Here is a 20196-nt window from a genome sequence, read left to right on the forward strand (position 1 = left end):
AATTCACCTAGAATTGATTTTTGTTTATGGTGTGAGGTCAAGCTCAAGATACATGTTTTCCCATTAGGATATCCAATTGACTAAGCAACAGTTTGGAAAAGATGTTATCTTCCTTCCCCATTGCCCTGCTGTACCACTTTTGTCATAAACATATTGTGCTGCTTTATTTCAAGGGCGCTATCTGTTTTGATATAAGTTTGTATGTGGCTTGAAATTGACCTTCTCTCTTTAATTTAGATTCACCCTCTACTTGGACCCCTATATGAGTATGAATTAAATACAGAAACTTTTTTGGATGTAATTATTGTCAACAATTAGGGAGTTATCTTCAGGTAGTGTACCAATTAGCTTTCAAGATAAAGTACAAATCCAATTTTCTAGATGGACCAAAAGTTCCCGTTAACTCTTTTTCCATGCTACCTTGTTTCTGCAGAAGTCAGGACTATCAGATACTTGATTATTTATCCTCCATGTTCACAAACTTCTTAAAGTCCCCACTTGGGTATGTTTCTGTCACAGTTTCACTGCTCCCTTCTTTCTTTGACCATTCATAGAAGTGTCTACTTTCCCAGGAGGGTTAATAGAATACAAAAGCTAAATAGAGACACACAAAAGGCTTAGTTCCTCCAGTGAGGAAATGGGGAGGCCACATAGTCCTGTCTTCACCCAGAGCTGCTGAGAAACAAATAGCTCAGGACAAATGAAAAGAGAACTGTCCAGGAGGTTGAAGGTCCAGTAAATTTCTAACTCGACACTGATTCTCAAAGGCCCCTGTGCTTTGGGCTTTGCACATCCCCTAATCCACAAAAAAGACTCCTCCTCCAGCAAAAAAAGCCAATTAGAATACCAGAAAGGGCCAAATGAAATGTCAAAACTCATCGAGGAAACTATACCAAAGAGAGCAACTCTTAGCCAGTTCAAGTTGGGCAATTTCTAGTAAGCCCAAGAATCATTAGCAAAACCTCCTGGGATCCAACAGTTAATTTCCAAAAGACACAGACACAGCTGAAATCTTTGGACAGAAAAAAAAAAGAAAGAAAAAGAAGCAGAGTACAGTAGGAGATGCAGTAAATTTCCCTGGAGTTTAGAGCTCACAGCCTACTCAGTGCAGACATATTATCATCCTATAATATGCTATTTAAATGCTCACAGTGTAGCTGAATAGGACAGAGGCCCACAACTTGAATAATATAGTCTGAGCAGAAGCTCACAATCTGGGTAACAAGATAGGGCAAAATGTATAGGTTGGGCAGCTGTGGGTGAAGTCTAGGCTGAAAGTCTGTGAAATTAGATTTGCTTTTCCTCCCTGAGTCTAACAGGTCAAGAGGTCAGGGCACAGGACTAAGAGCCCAGGGAATACTTGTCTAGAAAGAAAATCTGGGGAGACGGAGATCTGAGTTAGAGCCCTTTTCTTCCCACTACCGCTTCTATTATATATGCATCTCTGCAAACAGATCAGTCAGGGGTGCAAACAGAAAAAAGGTTCTCCAAAAGTAGGTAGCTTCACAATTGTTTAAATAGTTCAGTGGTTCTCAGCCTTGATTGTATCCTGGAAAGTTTTTAAAGTATAGTTGTTTGGGCTGCTCCTCCTGTGATTTGGATCCAATTGGTGTGGGATGGAGCCCCAGCATAAGGAATTTGAAAAAGTTACATAAGGAAGAGGATGTGGCTCAAGCAGTTGAGCGCCTGCTTCCCACATGGGAGGTCCCAGGTTCTGCCAGTGCCTTCTAAAACAAAACAAAACAACAAAAACAACAAACAAATGAAAAACCAATTCAGGGAAGCGGATGTGGCTCAGTGGCTGAGCACCAGCTTCCCACGTATGAGGTCCCAGGTTCAATCCCCAGCCCCAGTACCTCAAAAACAAATAAATAAATTAAACTTACCCAAGTGATTCTTGGTAACTTGAACAGGGAGAATTAAGAACTCCTGAATTTGTTTAAGTATCTTAGGTGGGCAGTTGTCTGACCATAGATAAAACAGAACAGTCCCCAAGACTGTGGGCCCAAACTGCTGGGCAAGTCTTTTCAAACATGATCGTGATCAGATTGTAAGGAAAACTTATAGGTATACATATAAGGCATATGAATGTGTTCAAATGTTCATGGGGCATTGTCACGGTGGGTGGAGATTCATACAATAACCAAAAGAATATCAAATTCCCATCCAGGGGAGATCTGCCATGTTCTCTAATAGAATAATAAGAATGCCCCAAGTACAGGGACAATGACTTGTGAAGGAAGATGATCCATTTTTAAGGACCTTTAATTTGATGACTATGCTTATGAGCCTTTGCTCTTGAAATTGAAACTTAGCCTAGTGACATAGGGTGACTAAGAGTTACCTATTGGGAGCCTCCTTGTTGGTCAAATGTAGCCTCTCTTTAAGCCAAACTCAGCATATAATAGCAACAATTTCCCCCAGTGTGGGACATGACTCCCAGGGATGAGCCCCCCTGGCACCTAGGGATTTCTACCAAGTACCAACAAGCAATACATCTGGGGGAGGGAGGGGAAGACCCTGACCAAAAGGAGGAAAACTAAAGACAAATGAGTTTGTATGGCTAAGAGACTTCAAAGTGAGTCAGGAGGCCATCCCAGAGATACCACTTATGCACATCTCAACAGGATCTCATTGACAGCCAAAGTAAATACTATCCCAAATAGTGACAGCTGAAGTAAATACTATCCCAAATAGTGAAACTCCAGGGATATGGAGACATCCAGACAGTATAGTCAGGGCAGAGAGCTAAAGAATCTGGCCCAGTGCAACAATGTTAGACTCAGCAGTAGTTTCCCTATGCATGACTCTTCTGTCCTTCTATTTGAACCTGAATTAGTACTAGAGTTGGTAGGTATACATCCAGGAGACCTAAATCTTTGGGCTGTCCATGTGCAAGCTGAGCCATGAATCTCAACAGAATTGCAAGACCAACTCTCCAGTTCAATGGGCTCACCCAGGACAACTAACAGGGAGGAGACAATGGACAAAGAACATACCAAGGAACTGAGAGTGCCTACAACTGCAAGCAAGAGAGTCCCATCCATCAGATATATGGGATCGAAGCCCCTCTCAATTAATGGTGGAGTGTGCATCACCATCCCAGAGTCCTCAGGATTGGGAAACAAACTATGGACTAAAATAAACTTACTAGTATTCTACTGTAGACTTACAATGATTTTAGCAATGGAAGAAATATCATTGTTGGGAAGGCAGTGACACATGGATGTTCTAGGCTTAGGGAGAGGGAAAAATAGGTGTAATGGGGGGAATTTTCAAGACTTGGGAATCACCCTGAATGACATTCATTGACTGATACAGGTTATTATATATCTGGCCATAACCTACAGAGTCAATGTAAAAGAGTATAAACTACATTGTAAACTATAATCCATGCTTAGTGGCAATACTAAAAAATGTGTTTATCAATTGCAATGAATGCACCACACTGATGAAAGATGTTGCTAATGTGGGAAAATGTGGAAGGTGTGAGAGTGGGGCATATGGGAATCTCCTATATATTCTTTGTAACATTTATATAATCAAATTATCTTTTAAAAAATAAAAAAAGTGGGGGAAAAGGAAAACTTACAGGATTTTTAGAGTAAGGGATCAAATTTTGGTATTAACTTATTTTAAAAATATGTAGCACAACACTGAATGTAATCAACAGCACTGAATTATATATTTGAATACTTGGATGTAGTTAAAGAAAGGAAATTTTATGTTCTATATATATATGTTACTAGAATAAGTTTTTTTCAAAAATCCACAGGACTGGGAAGCAGACGTGGCTCAAGCATTTGGGTACCCACCTACCACATGGGAAGTCCTAGGTTCCATTTCCAGTGCCTCCTAGAGAAGATGAGCAAGACAGCAAGCTGACCTGATGGGCCGGTGTGGTGAACTGGCACAAGATGATACAAGATGATGCAACAAAGAGACGCAAAAAGGAAACACAATGAGAGAAACAACAAAGCAGGGAGCAGAGGTGACTCAAGTGATTGAGTGCCTCTCGTTCACATAGGAGGTCTTGGGTTTGGTTCCTGGTGTCTCCGAAAGAGAAGATTAGCAGACACAGAGAGGACACAGCAAATGGACACAGAGAGCAGACAGTGAGCACAAACAACGAGGGCAGTGGAGAAATAAAATAAATCTTAAAAACAATGGTAATTGGCAAGTTTAGTATTTTTACCTGGTATATATTTTTTTTCATTGTGTAGCTCTTTATCCCCCATGGGGGGAAAAGGGTATGTACAAAACATTATCTGGTAACGTGATTAAAGTTTATTAGCATAGCTGTTATTTTTTAAAAATGCTTTTTCTATTAAAAAAAAAAAAAGGTAGGGAGAACATCTAGTCTATCTCCAAAACACCCAATATTCAATAACACAGGAGACAGTAAGGGTTAGTGGGAAAAAAGCATACACTTTGAAAGGGGGAAGCCGTGAAAGCAAATCTGCTCTTTTAATGAGTAGCTGTGGGATTTGGGGTAGGTAATTCAACCTCTCTGAATCTTAAGTACCTCATCTGTGAGACAGGGCTACCTGCCTCTCAGGAGGCTTGCAAGGATGAATGGGGTGGCATATTTAAAGCAATTTTGCCAGTGAGACGACCTGCGTAAAAACTCAGGGTTATGGTAAAGATGTCAGGGAAGGGCGGGAAAAGGCAGTAGTCACGGGCCCCACCTGGACTGGTCTTGGAGCCACTGGGCTATCTTTGGGAGGGGACCCATCCCCGCCGCCTCAGAAGCAGCCTTCTTCACTCCGATGCTGTGCCAGCTGTGTGGTCCAAATTCTTGTGCTCTCCTTTCTTTGGGGATTCATCAGCTCTTTCCTTTTCTGTCCTGAAGGTCTCATTAGCTGGGTCACAGACCAACGCCCTGCCCGCGGAAGGTGGCACCACGCATGCACAGGGGGTCCTCTGAAGGGAGTGTGAGCAGACCGGGCCTTCTGCGGTTCCCAGGGGGTTCCACCCCGCAAGGAAGCTTGTCTAGTACGAAGCCTCGCACCCAGCCAGGAGCGCACTAAACAGCAGCGGGGCCATCCAAACCGCTCCACCTTTCTCACTTATTTACGTGGCTGTGATTCAAAGACCCCACTAGAGGGCAGTAAACTGAAACGTAAAGTGATGGATTTTTTTTTTTTTTTCAGGTGAATAAACTGCATAAGCTATCCTGGAAAAATGATTAATAGCAGATACAACTTATTACACACTTATTATGGGCCAGGCAGTCTTCTAAATACTATATGTGCATTATTTCATTTAAGTTATTTATGATAACCTCTTTTTTCACATAAATTATAATTATACAATTATCTGTTAACTCGGTATTCGTTTCTGCTGCTTCCCTCTCCTTCCAACTGGACTGGAAGTGCTGTGAAGATAGTGTCTGCTTTATTCACTATTTTCTACTGCATCTGGAACAGAGTGGTAATTAAATAGATAGTTGTTGAATGAAGAAAGAATCCTTACTCAAAACCAAAAGGTGGGAGCTATTATTATAGTACCTTATATTTTGTCATTAGTAAAATTGTTTTTAAATGTTGTAATATCTCTTTTTAGTTATTTGAGATTGTTAAGTTTGGAGAATCAGTGTTCTTTCGATAGCTTTTATATGTTTTATTTTGTTTATTTGGGGGGAAATAATTCTTTTTTTTTTTAGAAAGTACAGGGGATTGAACCCAGGACCTTGCACATGAGAGGTCCTGAGTTACATCCATTCCCCAGTGATAGTTGGTTTTTTCATTTGTTTGTTTATCTTATGGGGTACCAGGGATTGCACCCTGGACCTCACACGTGGGGAGCAGGCACTCAACCACTTGAACTACATCCATTCCCCAAAAAGTTTTCTTTTGTAGAGGCATTGTCAAAAAGGAAATCAATAAACAACTCCTTTAGAAGAACTTGTACTATTGAACTTATTATTTTGATTAAAGATATTGTAATTATCTGGTCCAATATGTGAACTGTATTCAACAAAGTCTTACAGTGGTGACCTCGTGCCAGACACTGTTCTAGACTTTACATCCTTACAACAACCCTATAAAGTAGGTACTATTATTACCCCCACTTTACAGATGGGGAAACTGAGACACAGAGGGATTTTTTTTTAAAGAAGCTTGCCCAAGATCTCACAATTAGTAAGATTCAACACATTTTCAGGCAAGAAAGTTTTGCAATGAAACAACATACAACAACCATAAGACCCAGCAATTCTACTCCTAGGTATAATATTATACCAAAAGAAAGGAAAACATATTCAAGCAAAAACTAGTACAGGAATGTCCACAGCAGCATTATTCACAATAGCCAAAAGGTGGAAACAACCCAAGTGTCTATCAACTGATGAACTTGGAACTAGATAGAGATGGTTGTAAAAGATTATGAATTGAATTGTACACTTCAAAATGGTTCAAATAGCAAATTTTTTGTTGCATGAATTTTACCTCAGGGTGGGGGGAGGGAACAACATACAACAAATTTAAAGATAAATTTTACTTATATTTTAAGAGTATAAAATATTCATTTATTTGTGGTGAAGCCAACCTACAAAGACTTCTATATCCTTTCACTTAAAATGTTACCAGATCAAAGCACTATCATTTGTTTCAACAGCTCTTTGTATTTTCTAAAAAGACAGCCAAGATCAAAGAACTCTCCGGGGATGTAATTATCTGGCTAGATAGAGGTAGGATCTCTTTGAACACTAAACTAATCTAGTGTGCTGAGCTGTGTTCCAAAAGTCAACAGAGTAATGAATGCAAAAGAGACATTTTAGGTGAAAGAGTGTAGCCTGAATTATATAGGATCAATTTAAAGAACATTGTTTCTATTTTCTTGTCTTGTAACTGTTTCAATTAGGAATTAGGAAGGGTGGCAGGTACTGTGGGACTGCTTTGCTCAGCACCCACTGCGATCCTCTTTTATTTTACAGAGGCTTCAAGGCTTTAAAAATGACAGTTCCCAAACGTCATTACAGCTAGGATTCTACATGTGCTTTGAGTTCCATCAACCAGATGAATGTTTATGAAATTTTATGGGCAAAGGGGCAGGGCGAGGCATCCATTTGGTAGGCATGTCATGGCAGGGGTGGTATGAGTTTGGAGCCAGCAGTTGTCTCATCAGCTTCCCAATTTATCAGGTGATTTCTCGATTCACCTTCTTTCACTTAGCTAATGTTTTCAGCAGCAGTGGCAGTACTTTTATCATTAGGGTTGTTTCAGTTATCTATTGCTGCTTAACAAACTGTCCCCAAACCTAGTAGCCTGAAACAACACTTTATTATTATCTCTCACAGTCCCCCACATTGACTGGGTTCAGGTAGGCTCTCTTGGGATCTCTAGTGAAGTTACATTTCAGATGTCAGCTGGAGCGGCAATTATCTGAAGGCTCAACTGGGCTGGATGCCCATAGTGGCGCAATCGGATGGCTGGCAAATGGTGCTGTTATTGGCTGGGAGTTCACCGGAGGCTGTTGACTGAAGCACCTACGTTTAGCTTCTCCATGTTGCTTGGGCTGCTCATAGCATGATGACTGGGCTCAGAGAGGGAGTATCCCAAGAGCAAGCATTGCTAAAAGCAGGAAGCAGAAGCTGCCCTTAAGGGCTGTGCCAGGAACAGGCATGGCATCACTTCCACCACACTCTATTGGTCAAAACATATCACACATAGAAACCAGATTCTCAGCAGTGGAGATATCCCCCACCTCTTGATGGGGGAGTGGCAGGTTCCACTGTAAAAGAACATGTGGGATGGAAGATATTATTTATGCCATTCTCAGAAAATATAATCTGCTACAAGGGTACAGGCAGAGTGGACTAGAGGCTAAAGTTGCTCTCAAACCATTTTATTTATTTATTTTATTTAATTTTATTTTTTATTGACTTTGTAATAATATTACATTAAAAATATATATGTGAGGTCCCATTCAACCCCACCCCCCCACCCCCCCTCTCCCCTCCCCAACAACACTCGTTCCCATCATCATGACACATCCATTGGATTTGGTAAGTACATCTTTGGGCACCTCTGCACCTCATAGACAATGGTCCACATCATGGCCCATACTCTCCTCCATTCCATCCAGTGGGCCCTGTGAGGATTTACAATGTCCGGTGATTACCTCTGAAGCACCATCCAGGGCAGCTCCATGTCCCAAAGACGCCTCCACCTCTCATCTCTTCCTGCCTTTCCCCATACCCATCGTCCACCATGTCCACTTTTCCCAATCCAGTGCCACCTCTTCTATGTGGGCATTGGATTGGTTGTGTGCATTGCACCTCTATGTCAAGAGGAGGCTCAGATTCCACATGGATGCTGGATGCAATCCTCCCATTTTCAGTTGTAATCATTCTAGGCTCCATGGTGTGGTGGTTGTCCTTCTTCAACTCCATCTTAGCTGAGTGTGGTAAGTCCAATAGATCAGATTGTAGGTGCTGGAGTCTGTTGAGGCTCAGGACCTGGCTATCACATTGTCAGTCCAGAGATTCAAATCCCCTAAATATATCTTAAACCCCAACATTAACTGCACGTCCAGCACATTACCATGAAAGTCTTATGAAGGGAGATCCCATCTGAGTCCAGATTCATCACACATAAACACCATTTCCAAAGAGGGGCCATCTGCCCTGGTAGTTAACCCCATCGGCCATGACCATAACTCCCATGGGTCTCTTTAGCCTTCAAAGGAACCAATATCTGGGGGTTGTATCTGCTTTATCTGTCTCTCTGACTCTGCTCAGTTGTGCATGAGGGCAATCCTTCTGCCAGCCTCCAGACTCTTTTTTAGAAACTCGTAGCCATATAAACTCATTTCTCCTTTCCATTTCCCCCTTACTTTAGGTCAAACAGCATTTTAAAGTCATGTTATTTTATGTAGACATGGATATTCTGCTGATCCGCATTGAACCTTCCGTATAAGGTCCTTTTCCAGTTGCATCATCAGTTGGTAGTTGATAGTGGTCCCTCGTTGCCAGGGAGGCTCATCCCCGGGTGTCATGTCCCACGCTGGGGGGAAGGCATTGCATTTACATGCTGAGTTTGGCTTCGAGACTGGCCACATTTGAGTAACATGAAGGCTGACAGGAGGAAATTCCCAGGCACAATGTTGCTCTAGGCCTTGTTCTTATTTTAGGCTTATCAGCTCACAAGCATAGTCATTAGCATCAGGGGCTCACTGTTGAACCCTCACTCCCTCCCGGTCCCCGCCGCTGTACCTGGGAGACTGTCGCTGCTCCCCTAGGGACCACGACAGAGCACCACTGGCCAGGAACCCAGTACCCCCCCAGCTGTGGTTTTTAATTGTTGCCACTATGAGTATATCCAAACATTACCATGCACCCTGGACATATGTTCTGTACAGCTCCCTGTCAGCCATATATCACCTGTCATTGGTATCCCATACCAGTATCCCTCCATTGCCATTGTTGAAACACTCTGTGATCCAGAACTCCCCAAAATTTGAAGCCCAATATAATGTCATGGTCCCTTACTAGGGAATGGCATATAGCGATGTGTTTAAAGGATAGATAAAGAACTTGGATAAAGTTAGATAAAGAACTTAGATAAAGAATGTTGACTTGAAAAAATTTCCACATCCTATCTTTTTTTTTTTTTTTCCCCCTACTTATTCAGCTTTTCTTCACAGGAGTCCTAGACCACAGCAATGCACATATATAATATACAGCACTCCCACACATCCACCAGAAAACCTTTTCCCTTCCACAGTGATACTCTTACGCCCTATTCATATCATATTTACTTAAAGTGATGTACAGAGTCTGAGACATTAGCTTTCTAACAAGGTAACATTTGTGCTTACATTATGGTGCATACTTTAGGATACACAGTTCTTTATATTTTTAGTTATCCTATGTTTTACATTATGGTTTACATTATCAGTCTGTCATCTCCTATATGTTATGGTGTAATATTACATGTTTTGTATCCATCCTTGTGTACTCTCAAGAAACTCCTCTTACCCCCCATTTACTTTGGTTCCACACATTTAACGTCCATTTTCCCTTCCACCTTGGTGCCCACAGTGACAGCCAACCTCCGTTTCCTGAGGAGCCACTTCCAGAGATAGATGGAATAGTGTTCAGGGCCTAACTTGCTCAACTGCCCCAATGCCCTGGGAGCCACCCTTTCTCTCGAGGGATACAGTTCCCTCTATTTGATGGCATTAGTCCTCCCCAGGATGTGGGTCCACCCCCACTCTCACTACTTGGGTTTCTACCCCATGGTGTCACCCACTCTGGCAGAATGAGCATTTAGACATTCCCCAGGAGCCCGTCCTGCATCAGACCCTCCCCTCCGAGCATTCTAAACAGGTAACCCTCTTTATTATATTTTGATATGATTTTCTCGGCATTTTACTCTCCACCAACTCCTGACCCTCTCCTGTGTTCGTATGCTACCCCTCCCTCCCCCCACTTTTGGGCAACGTTACCCATCCGTCCCTCCCCAGCCACCCTCAAACCCATAAAGCCCCAACCAAAGGCAACCCCTTGCCCCCCTTTTATCTCTTCTTTGTGTTCATACTTACCACCATCTCGTCTTAAATTCCACCCCTGCAGACATCGGCTCATATCCTTCCTCCACCCTCCGATTTCCTGTAAGCCTATCGTTCAGTCTCTTGCTATCTAGGGCAGCTTGTTTATTTCATATCATTGAGGTCATGTAGTATTTGTCCTTCAATGTCTGGGTTGCTTCACTCAACATAAGGTTCTCAAGATTCATCCATGTTATCACATGTGTTTGTAGTGTGTTTGTTCTTACAGCCGAGTAGTATTCCATTGTGTGTATATACCACATTTTATTGATCCACTCATCTGTTGATGGGCATTTGGGTTGATTCCAACTTTTGGCAATAGTGAACAATGCTGCTATGAACATTGGTGTACATATATCGGTTTGTGTCCTTGTTTTCAGTTCTGCTGGGTATATACCCAGCAGTGGTATTGCTGGGTCATATGGCAAATCTATGGCTAGTTTTTTGAGAAACCGCCATACTGTCCTCCAGAATGGTTGGATCCTTCTGCATTCCCACCAGCAGTGGATGAGTGTTCCCCTTCCTTCACATCCTCTCCAGCACTTGTATTCTTCTGTTTTTTTCATAGCTGCCAATCTTATAGGTGTAAGATGGTATCTCATTGTAGTCAAACCATTTTAAACGCACACAACTCCCTGTGTGAAATCTCTTTCTGTGTAAATTAACCAGAGTGAAATCTGTTGACTACAACCAGCTCCTGACCAACACTGGAGGGCATGGCCTTGACAGTTTCTGGACAAATGACCTGCCAATATACTACTCTGTATAATACTGGAATAGTAAGCATTGTTGCTGTGAGGTTAGGAGCATCTAAAGTCCTGGTCTTGGCTCAGCTACTTACCCAGGATGTCACGTATGCTCACTGAGTGCCAAGTTCCCAAAAGATTTCATTGCTATGAGGATTAAATAAGACGAAGCACAGGCACTATTACCCCAGTGTTTAGCATGGAAGATATTGCTAGTTCAAGTCTGTTCAGTTGTTTGTTCAGTTCACACTCTCCCCCTTTCTTGGGAATTACTCTACCTGCAGGCACAGAGAGGTTAAGTAACTGGCCTAAAGCCACACTGCTAAGAGGAGAGAAGCTATCATATGAACCCAGGTTGTTTGACTCCACTCCATGCTCTTTACCCCTACATTATACCTTAGAGAGTAGAAGGGTGATTAAAAGGTAGCCAGGAGAGAAGAGGACATTGCAAAGGGACGGGATGCAGTCAAGGTAGCATTGAAGGTAAGGGTAAGTAAAGGATTATTTTCAAGTCTTTCGTCTTACAGAGGCTGGGGGTTTTATAAACCACACTTGTCCTTGTAACCAGGCCCCCTCCTCACTGGAATCCGGGAGGGAAATGGGTCCGGGAGGCCTCCCTTCCCTTGCCATTCTGCCCTTTTGGTTTCTCTAGGATCACCTCACTAGCTGGAGGGTGGGATCATTTCAGAATGAAATTTTTATGTAGGAGAGGAAAAGCTCAGTTCAGGATAACTTAAGCTTTCTCTGGAGTCTGTAGAGGAAAGAACCCCAAACTTAAGTCCTTCTCAAGGTCAAGATCCACTCCTGCCTCCACCACCCCACTGTGTGCCAGGCTCTCCTGGCCCCGGGCTGTCAAGGAAGAGGGCTCCTTCTTCAAGGTTCTGAATCTCCACCCACATCTGGCCAGGGCTGGCAGCTGTGGGTGTTTTCCAGGAAGGACTCCAGACTCAAGCCTATTTTTATTTACTCTGAACACTCCCTGGGATGGGAAAGGGTGGCCAATTTTTTCTTAAGCTATTATTATTGTTACCATAAACCATAGAGAATGGAAAGCTTTTTCAACAAGTGGCATTGTGAACAATTAGGTAATTATCTGGAGAGAAAGATAGCTAGATCCTTGCCTTATACCTAACTCTAAAATCAAATCCAGATGGGTTAAAGATTTGGGTGTTAAAAAAGAGAGGAATGGGGAAAAAGGTACCTAATGTAAATGATAGAACTATTTTAACAATCTTTCATCAGTTGTAACAAAGGCAACTACTGTTAAAAAATATTGCAATTATCAAAGAAGTGTTATCATCAGTTGTAACAGATGCTCCACACCAATGCTGGGTGTTGGTGGTGGCGTGGTGTACAGGAATCCTGTATTTTACGCAGGGTTGTTTTGTAACCTCACCTCTAATTAAAAAGGGGGGGGCAGGAAACATGAAATAAATGAAGGAACTTGAGCTTCTAAAAGACACGTAATTGGCAATGATAAAGCCACTGAAATAACTACAAAAACAAAAGAGCAGACAAAAATACTATCACCAAAAAATGAATACTAAATAAATACCAAAGTGTGGTAGAAATCAAGTCCAATTTTAAGGCAGACGCAGCTAAATTAACGTGGAGGGAACTTTCTTACCTTCAGCTCATGTTAGAGAGACCCCCTGGTAAAAGGGATGAAGAATCTTTGCCTATCTCCCACCACGTGTCTCCTAATCAGAGCTCTGGCTGACTCTCTAGAGCAGTGGAGAACTTGGAAACATAAATCTCCAGATACCACTAGAGATAAATTAAATCAGAATATTTAGGGGAGGTACTCAAGCATTGTTGTTTTTGTTGTTGTTTTCCCAAAGCCCTTTGATGGTTTTATGGTGTAGCCAGGTTGATAACCTTTCTCCTACATATATTGTTGGGTGCTACTCTGTAAGGCAGCTGGGGAGATCAGGAGATTCTATCTATCCTTACCATCTGCAGTGCCCCCTATTACTATTTTTTTCTTTCATTTTGACCACATTTTTTTTTCGTTTTTAGCATTATTTTCTTTTTCAAAGAATATTATTAAACTTTCTATTTTTAAATATGTTCAAATATACAAGGCAGTTGCAAAATTAATACAAACTCCACACATTAACTCTTATTTCTTCCTGCCCCTTCAATGTTGGTCTTCTCCAGAGCTTGGCCTCTTGAAATATTCTCCTCAATAGAAAATCTCTTCCAATTCCAATACTTCAGGCTGCCACAGATAAATAATTGGAAGATGTCCATCCCTGTGGGGTAGGGTGGGCATTTTCTCCTCCATAACCTTCTTCTTAAAGTGTGATGCATGCCCACTCAATTTACAAAGCTCTACCTAACCCAAGCTAGGATAACTGAAAGAGGTCTTGATGAGTAGGGAAAAAAAGAGTGCAATATATTTTTTAAAAGAAATCACAGGGGTTATGTTAAGAAGTAGACTTATAGAAGCTCAACTGAGCCCGGGGCCACTCATTTCCTCCTCCACTAGTTAGAACATAATGATGGTCCAGAAACCCAGAGGAAGAAGTTATGACCCTTGGGCCTGGAGAGGAGAAGGAAGAAAATCAGCAACCCTCGAGAAGGAGTCTTTTCTGCCCATCAAACATAAACTGAAACAAACTAATAGGTAGACAAAATCTTTTTGAGTCTGACAAGAAAAAAGAAAGAAAAAAGGAAGAGCCATTTTGGACCATTTCTCAACTCTCTATATGCCTGCCTGTCTAATAAAACATTTCCAACAAGGAAATATCATTGTATCATTTTCACAAATGATGCCATCTGCATTTCTAGCTCAGATCTTCCTACCAACCCTATAACTCCCTACTCAGCAAATCCATCTGGGTGACCTGGAAGCCAAAGGCCCCGCGTACATAGCATACCTCCTCCACCTCCCCATCTGCTGCTCTTCTGTACCTATCTCTGTGAATGGAGCTACACCCACCCAAGAACATTTATCCTTGGCCCCCCACTTCCCACATCCAGTGACTAGATCCTGTCCTGCTAGCCTCTAAAACGGGTTCTTGGGAAGCGGATTTGGCTCAACTGATAGAGCATCCACCTGCCACATGAGAGGTCCAGGGTTCCAACCCCAGGCCTCTTGACCCATGTGATGAGCTAGCCCATGCACAGTGCTGATGCGCTCAATGAGTGCTGTGCCACGTAGGGGTGTCCCCCTTGTAGGGGAGCCCCACGCGCAAGGAGTATGCCCGATAAGGAGAGCCGCCCTGCATGAAAAAGTACACCCTGCCCGGGAGTGGTGCCACACACACAGAGAGCTGATGCAGCAAGAAGACACAACAAAAAGAGACACAGGTTTCCGGTGCTGCTGACAATACAAGCAGACACAGAAAAACACACAGAGAATGGATACAGAGAGCAGACAACTGGGGGCGGGAGGAAGGTGAGAGAAATAAGTAAAAAATAAATCTTTTAAAAAATAAAATATAGAATAAAAAAATAAAATAAAATAAATAAAATAAATAAATAAATAAATAAATAAATAAAATAAAATGGGTTCTTACCCTTTTGTGTTCCACAGACCCCCTTGCCAGGCAGGTGAAAACCACGCTACGCTGTTTATTTAATAAATACATGGAGCCTAGAGTGTCTACAACTAGAAGCGGGAGGAGTGCATCCAGTGCCCATGTGGAATCTAAGCCCTCACTTGACATAGGTGTGCAATGGACACAACCAATCCAATGTCCACAGAGGAAATGTGAAATGGGTGTGGGAACGGTAGCCATGGGGGCTGCTGGGTGTGGGGAACGGGAGGAAGAGATGAGATGTGGAGGCGTTTTCGGGACGTGGAGTTGTCCTGGATAGTGCTTCACGGACAATTACGGGACACTGTAGATCCCCCCAGGGCCCACTGGATGGAACGTGAGAGAGTCTGGGCTATGATGTGGACCATTGACTATGGGGTGCAGTGATGCTCAGAGATGAACTTACCAGGTGCAATGGATGTATCACGATGATGGGAGAGAGTGTTGCTGTGGGGGGAGTGGGGGACGGGGGCGGTGGGGTTGAATGGGACCTCATATATATTTTTTAATGTAATTAAAAAATAATAATAATAAATAAATATTAAAAAAAAAATACATCACAGCCACACCAACACATCTCCACAAGAGTAATGATTTTTTAAAAATTTCAATCCAAGCTCACTGCTCTAAAACCGCTCCTTTTTTTTCCTTTATTTTTTTAATATTACATTCAAGAAATATGAGGTCCCCATATACCCCCACCCCCCTCACCCCACTCCTCCTCAACAATAATCTCCTCCATCATCATGAGACATTCATTGCATTTGGTGAATACATCTCTGAGCACCACTGCACCTCATGGTCACTGGTCCACACCATAGCCCACACTTTCCCACATTCCACCCAGTAGGCCATGGGAGGACATGCACTGTCCAGTCACTGTCCCTGCAGCACCACCCAGGACAACTCCAAGTCCCCAAAATGCCCCCACATCTCATCTCTTCCTCCCATTCCCTACCCCTAGCAGCCACCATGGCCACTTTCTCCACACCAATGCCACATTTTCTTCAATTACTAATCACAGTAGTTCATGAATAGAATATCAGTAAGTCCACTCTAATCAATACTCTATTCCTCCATCCTGTGGACCTTGGAATGGTTGTGTCCACTCCACATCTATATCAAGAGGGGGCTTAGCAGTGTAGGGAAACATCTACAGGACCTTGTAATAGGAAATGGCTTCATGAATTTCACACCAAAAGCTTGAGCAGCAAAAGAACAAATAGATAAATGGGACTTCCTCAAAATTAAAGCTTTCTGCACCTCAAAGGAGTTTGTCAAGAAAGTAAAAAGGGAACCCACACAATGGGAGAAAATATTTGGCAGCCATATATCTGATAAGAGGCTTATAATTTGCATATATAAAGAACTCATAAATCTTGAAAACAAAAAGATAAACAACCCATTTAAAAAATGGGAAAAAGATTTAAACAGACAATTCTCCAAAGAAGAAATACAAATGGCTAAAAAGCACATGAAAAAATGCTCCAAATCTCTAGCTATCAGGGAAATGCAAATCAAAACTACAATGAGATACCATCTCACTCCCATAAGATTGGCAGCTATGAAAAAAACAGAAGAATACAAATGCTGGAGAGGATGTGAAGAAAGGGGAACACTCATCCACTGCTGGTGGGAATGCAGAAGGATCCAACCATTCTGGAGGACAGTTTGGCGGTTTCTCAAAAAACTAACCATAGATTTGCCATATGACCCAGCAATACCACTGCTGGGTATATACCCATCAGAACTGAAAACAAGGACACAAACAGATATATGTACATCAATGTTCATAGCAGCATTGTTTACTATCGCCAAAAGTTGGAATCAATCCAAATGTCCATCAACAGACGAGTGGATCAATAAAATGTGGTATATTCACACAATGGAATACTACTCGGCTGTTAGAACAAATACACTACAATCACACGTGATAACATGGATGAACCTTGAGAATCTTATGTTGAGTGAAGCAACCCAGGCATTGAAGGACAAATATTACATGACCTCAATGATATGAAGTAAGCAAACTGCCTCAGAGAGCTAGACACCGGAAAAGAGGCTTACAGGAAATCGGGGGTGGAGAAAGGATGTGAGTTAACGTCTGGAGGGGTGGAATCTGTGATGAGCTGGCGGTAAGTATGAGCACAAAGAAGGGACAAAATGGGGGCAAGGGGTTACCTTCGGGAGGGGCTTTGTGGGTTTGAGGGGGGCTGGGGATGGGCAGAGGGGTAATATTGTCCAAAAAGCGGGGGGAGGGAGGGGCAACATACGAACATGGGAGAGTGTCAGGTGTTAGTTGAGAACAAAATGTTGAGAAAATCGTATCAAAGTATAAGTAGGAGGGTTACCTGTTTAGGATGCTCAGGGGGTATGGGCTGATGCGGGATGGACTCTGGGTGAATAGCTGAAGACTCATTTTGCCAAGGTGGGTTGTACCATTGGGAAGAGACCCAAGAAGTGAGAGTTGGGGTGGACCCACATTCTGGGGAGGACTAATGCCATCAAATAGAGAGAACTGTATCTCTCGTGAGAAAGGATGGCTCCCAGGGCATTAGGGCAGTTGAGAAAGTCAGGCCCTGAATACTGCTGCAAGTATCTCTGGACATGGCCTCTCGGGAAATGGAAATTGGCTGGCGTTGTGGGCCCCAAGGGGAGGGGAAAATGGATGTGGAATGGATGGAAACAAGGTAAATATGGGGGCAAGAGAGGAGTTTTGTGAGAGTACACGAAGATGAATATAAAACATGTAATATTACTCCAAAAACATATAGGGGATGACAGACTAATAATGTAAACCATAAGGCAAAACATAGGACAACTAAAAAATTTAGAAAACTGTACAACCTAAAGTATGGACCACATAGTAAGCACAGATGTCATCTTGTTTGAAAGCTATTGTCTCGGAATCTGTACACCAGTTTCAGGAAATATGATATGAACAAGTTAAGAGATTATCGCTGTGGAAGGGAAAAGGTTTTATGGTGAATCTGGGGAAGTACTATATATTGTATATATGAATTTCGGTGATCTAAGACTCTTGTGAAGCTGACATTATGCTGGGATTGACTTTACAGGAAGTTTTGGATCACAGAGTGGTTCAACAATGGCAGCGGAGGAATACTGATATAGGATGTTATTGACAGGATATATATGGTTGACAGGGAGTTATACAGGGCATATGCCCAGGGTATATAGTAATGTCTAGATATACTCATAGTGGAAACAATTAAAAACAATAGCTGGGGGGGGGGGTACTGGGCCCTTGGCCGGGGGGTCACTGTTGTGGACCCTGTGGGAGCAGCGCCAGTCCCCCAGGTGCAATGGCAAGAACCAGGAAGGAAGGAGGGCCCAACAGTGGGCTCCTGATACTTATGGCTATGCTTTTGAGCCTATACACCTCCAATAAGAATAAGGCCTAGAGTAGCACTGTGCCTGGGAGTTTCCTCCTGACAGCCTTCATGTTACTCAAATGTGGCCACTCTCACAGCCAAACTCAGCATGTAAATGCAGTGCAGTCCCCCCAGCGTGGGACATGACACCCGGGGATGAGCCTCCCTGGCACCGAGGGATCACTACCACATATCAGCTGAAGATGCAACTAGAAAAGGACCTTGAATTAAAGGTTCAACATGGATCAGCAGAATATCCCTGTCTACATATAATAACATGACTTCAAAATGCTGTTTGACCTAATGTAAGGGGGAAATGGAAAGGAGAAATGAGAATATAAGGCTATGAGTCTCTAAAAATGAGTCTGGAGGTTGTCAGAAGGAATGCCCTTATGCACAAATGAGCAGAGTCTGAGAGACAGATAAAGTAGATACAACCCCAGGTATTGGTTCTTTTCAGGAATAAAGAGACCCACAGGTTCTATGATCATGGCAGATGGGGTTCACTACCATGGCAGATGGCCCTTCTTTGGAGCTGGTGTTTCTGCATGATGGAATTCGACTCAGAGGGGATCTCTTTTCACAAGACTTGCATGCTACTTTAATGGAATTGTAGTTGGTGCTGGGGTTTTAGATATATTTAGGGGATTTGAATCTCTGGACTGATAATATGACACCCAGGCCCAGAGCCTCAACAGACTTCAGCTCCTACACTTTGATTTATTGGACTTACCCCACCCAGCTAACATCGAGTTGAAGAAGGTCAACCACCACACCATGGAGCCTAGAGTGTCTACAACTGAAAGCAGGAGGAGTGCATCCAGTATCCATGTGGAATCTAAGCCCCCACTTGACATAGATCTGCAATGGACACAACCAATCCAATGTCCACAGAGAAAATGTGGAATGGGTGTAGGAAGGGTAGCCATGGTGGCTGCTGGGTTTGGGGAATGGGAGAAAGAGATGAGATGTGGAGGCGTTTTCGGGACGAGGAGATGTCCTGGGTGGTGCTTCATGGACAATTACGGGACATTGTAGATCCCCCCAGGGCCCACTGGATGGAACGTGGGAGAGTGTGGGCTATGATGTGGACCATTGACTAGGGGTGCAGTGATACTCAGAGATGTACTTACCAGGTGCAATGGATGTGTCACGATGATGGGAGAGAGTGTTGCTGTGGGGGAAGTGGGGGGTGGAGGCGGTGGGGTTGAATGGGACTTCATATTTTTTTAATGTAATTTTTAAAAATAAATAATTAAAAAAAAAAAAAAAAGAGGGGGCTTAGATTCCACATGGATGCTGGGTGCAATTCTCCTGCTTTCAGTTGTAGGCACTCTTGGCTCCCTGGTGTGATGGTTGACCTTCAACTCCATGTTAGCTGAGTGGGGTAAGTCCAATAAACCAGAGTGTAGGAGCTGAAGTCTGTTGAGGCTCAGGGCCTGGCTATCACATGGTCAGTCCAGAGATTTAGGTGTTCTGGGTATATATTAAACCCCAGCACCAACTACAGTTCTGGTAAAAGTAACAGGAGAGGCTTGTGAACAAGGATCACATCTGAGTCCAGCTCCATCACACAGAAACACAAACTCCAAAGTAGGGCCAACTGACATGGCACTGAATGTTTCCACTGTTATTTAATTGGGTAATCGCTAAGTACCAGGTTAAGAGACAACAGAAAGGGGCTTATCTGACCAAATAATTTTTACTTAATGCCAGAGGAACAGGGATAGGGTAGATCAAAGCTGGAGCAAGTCAGAGAGGGCTGAGGATCACAAGGGCGGTGCAGAGGGTGGGGCTGGTGGAGGGTGAGGGTGCACCCAGGGAGGTGGGGGGGAGGGGGGAGAGAAAAGCCAACTCAGGGCTTGGTTGGACAATGCTGAGACAGTAACCAGTAACCAGTGTCAGGGGCGGAGCCGGCTAGAGGCCAGCCTCCCTGGGCTCAGTCCCCAAGGCAGACTT

At 43.1% G+C, this 20196-nt stretch overlaps 1 long non-coding RNA gene across 1 annotated transcript in view; it reads right to left on the reverse strand.

Annotated features, from left to right (window-relative positions):
* Positions 1 to 20196, reverse strand: part of LOC131279516 (uncharacterized) — a 90942-nt gene that overhangs the window by 69992 nt on the left and 754 nt on the right. The window lies entirely within an intron of this gene.

Source organism: Dasypus novemcinctus, chromosome 8 (assembly GCF_030445035.2).
Source record: "Dasypus novemcinctus isolate mDasNov1 chromosome 8, mDasNov1.1.hap2, whole genome shotgun sequence".
NCBI lineage: Eukaryota > Metazoa > Chordata > Mammalia > Cingulata > Dasypodidae > Dasypus > Dasypus novemcinctus.